This window comes from Ciconia boyciana, chromosome 18 (assembly GCF_034638445.1).
Source record: "Ciconia boyciana chromosome 18, ASM3463844v1, whole genome shotgun sequence".
NCBI classification, from domain to species: Eukaryota; Metazoa; Chordata; class Aves; order Ciconiiformes; family Ciconiidae; genus Ciconia; species Ciconia boyciana.
This window is the reverse complement of record NC_132951.1, coordinates 6266926-6269991: the sequence shown is the minus strand read 5'-3', so window position 1 is coordinate 6269991 and position 3066 is coordinate 6266926.

Here is a 3066-nt window from a genome sequence, read left to right as displayed (position 1 = left end):
AAGGGGATGTTCGCAAGCCGACAGGTCTGGGGGTAACCCTGGCCACAAAGATGGCAATAACAGATGCATGGATGTGTGGGTTTAGCGATGCACTAGGAAAAAGGGGGTTGGTGAAGCCTGAAGCGTGGGTAGACCCTGGCTGGGGCCTCATCCAGCCCCAGGAAGGGGAGGAGAGAGGCAGGGGACGGGCTGAGCTGAGCCGGGCAGCGGATGCGCTGCCCGGCTCAGCTCAGCCCGTCCCCTGCCTCTCCCCTCCTCTTCCCAGGGCAGCTCCTGCATTGATGCCTATCCAAGCGTGCAAGCATGGGATACTGGATACTACCCCATCCCCAGTTTCCAGCCCCAGTCATAGCTCCAGCCGTGCCCCAGAGAGTGCTGTGCTTTGGCTGTGTTATACCACTGATTTTTCAGGTCTGAGCACAGCAGCGGGGGGAGGAAGGGAGGAAAGACAAGACCTTTTGCGATGAAGCAAAGCGAGCAAGCGCCCTAGAGCGGGGGGGACCGAACCTCGCTGCTTGCACGCAGTGCTCTTCCCACGAGGTGACTGTAATCCCGACAATTAAATCAACAAGGACGCGTTGGGGAAAACCCCCGTGATGGCGTCTGAGGATGCTTTATTAAATGCATGCAGCGTGGCAAGCCCACGTGGAACAAAGGCTGCGTGGCTGAGCCTGGCAGACTTGCTGTGTCCTGGGGAAAAAGAGCTCAGTGGTTTTATTAGACACTTTTAAGTAAATACCCAAGGAAAGAAGAGCTTTCTGCAGATACAGACTTGGCTACGCAGCCCATGCAGCTCCCAGCGTTTGCAGTCAGTGTGGAGTGTCCTCAGATCCCATCCCAACCTCCGGTGCTGGCGTGGCAGGAGAGACAGCGGCTTCCCTATAAGCGAGACCCTGCTCTGACTGCGGCAGCGAGTATCGCCCAGGGAATGATCATTTCCATAGCAGCGTGTTGCAATATGGTGAACAGACGGCGAATGCACCACGAGCAGCACACGCAGTCGCTTAATGAAAAAGCCAGTCCAGGCTGGGGCTGGGCAGGCTGCAAGCTCGGGCTGCAGTCGCTGGCGGTGGGGAGATGCGAGTCCTGCCCGGGCTGCGGAAGTATTCCTCAGAAGAGAAACACGGGGGGATTTGCAAAGCAAAACTGCTCTCAAGGGCTGGCCCTGCATTGGATTTTCCTCTCTGAGCAACCAACCCGGCGCCTTCCCTGGCGCGCTGACCGCATTCGGCTGCACAGGATTGTTTTGTGCCCCAGTCACTGTTCAGATTTCAATCCCGCCAGCCCCAGGAGTCTTTCCGGGCTGGGGTTGTGTTTCTCTGGCTGTAGAAATGTCACTGCATCCCAGAAAATGCCATGAGTGTTGTTATTTAAACAATAATAGGGTTAAAGCTAATAATTAGGAAAAGAAAGTGACTGGCTTGCACAGTTTCCGATTACTTTTCTCCTCTCGTCTGTGTGATCTGAGCTCTCTCTTCAGCGTTCCCCATGGTGGAGGCAGGGTAGAGTTTTAAATAGAATTAAATCCCTTTAACATCAGTTTTGCATCAGCAGAGCTTGTGCTAAAACGCCTGGGCTGCACGGGGAAGCTTTGGGACCTGGCTGGTCACCGCAGCCGGGCGTGGGACAGCTCATGCTCTGCACACAGCAGGACACCCCTGCTGCAACGCGGTTATAGCCCAGTGACCACAGACGAAGCAAAATACTGCAAAAATTGGTATTTTGCTGATGGGCAGCAAAGGAAGGGGCTGCGCAAGGCATTTTGCAGCAGATTTGGGGACCAAACTGAAATCTGCTGAGGCCTATGCCTGAGTCGCAGGCGGGCCTTTGTCCCTAAAAGCCGTGCAAATATTGGTAGCAACCGGGAGGGATGCGGGGGGGAAGGCGGGAGCCTCGCAGAGTCCTCGCAGCCATGCGCTGCAAATCCCCCATCGCTCAGTAGTTACTCCTGGTCATCCCCCGGGACATGCCGCTGCTGGGTGCCCAAGCTGGGACATCGTGATGGTGTTTTTATACTCTTCTGCCTTAATGAGCTCATTTGCGGAAGGCTGGGTAATAGACGACTATGCATTTTAGAAACATCTACCTGGGGAATGTATCCCCAGAGAAGTGAGACTCAGGCAACCCTTTGCTGCTAAAAAAAAAAAAAAAGGTGCGGAGACCAGCGCTGTATCAGCTGTGCTCCCTTCGCAAATACCCCGTGTGTTTTGCGTTGGGCTCTCTGCAGCCTTGCAGGCAGGTTTTACTGTATCCAAGCGCAGGTTTTTTCCCTGCGTGGCTCCTACCACAGAAGCCCAGGCATGTTCGGGCAGCTCCAGCGAGGCCTTCGTTGCAACACAGGCAGGAAGAACGTTGTATTTATCGTGTGCATCGCTACAGCTAACGAATGTGTGCACGCATACACAGAGAGCTTTTGTAGAGGCGTAAAGCCCTGCATGGTTTTGAGGTGGAAAAGAGCTGGGTGCCGGTGCTTGTAGCACTTGTATGGTTTCCTGGCTGTGCTGCAAACCTGCTGCAGGTTGGATCCGTGGGGTGTTTGAAGGGATTGAACGTGGTGTCTGTATGCATGTTGCAGAGTGAACGAAGGCTCACGAGAGCCCTGAGGATCCTGGGCCGAGAGGCACAGAGCTGCCTTCAGCTGGGGCAGCCGGGAGTTGAAGACGCTTCCACAATGGAAGGTGTTGGTGTCCCCCCAAGGTCACCCCCGGCCCCCAGGCCCCGAGCTCAGCCTTGCCCCAGGCTGCCTGTTCCACCCCGCGACCTCCCCTCCCTCCCCATATCCTTCAGCCCTCCACGCAGGACCACGACCTCCAGCGACGGGAGGGCTTGCCAGCACCCCAAGCTGGGCATCGCCCACCCCCCCTTTCCTCCTCCCGACATTGTGCTCCGGGTTCTCCCCGCTGATCCGTGCGGAGCTGCTCCGGGGTGGGGGGTGGGGTGGGGCATCCCCGTGGCGGAGACCGGGCTGGGATCCCCCCGCGTTGTGGGGGGGGGGGGCCGTGCCGGAGCCCCCGCCCCCCCCTCCCCCCCCAATCCCATCCCATCCCGCCCCGCAGCGCGGCTGCT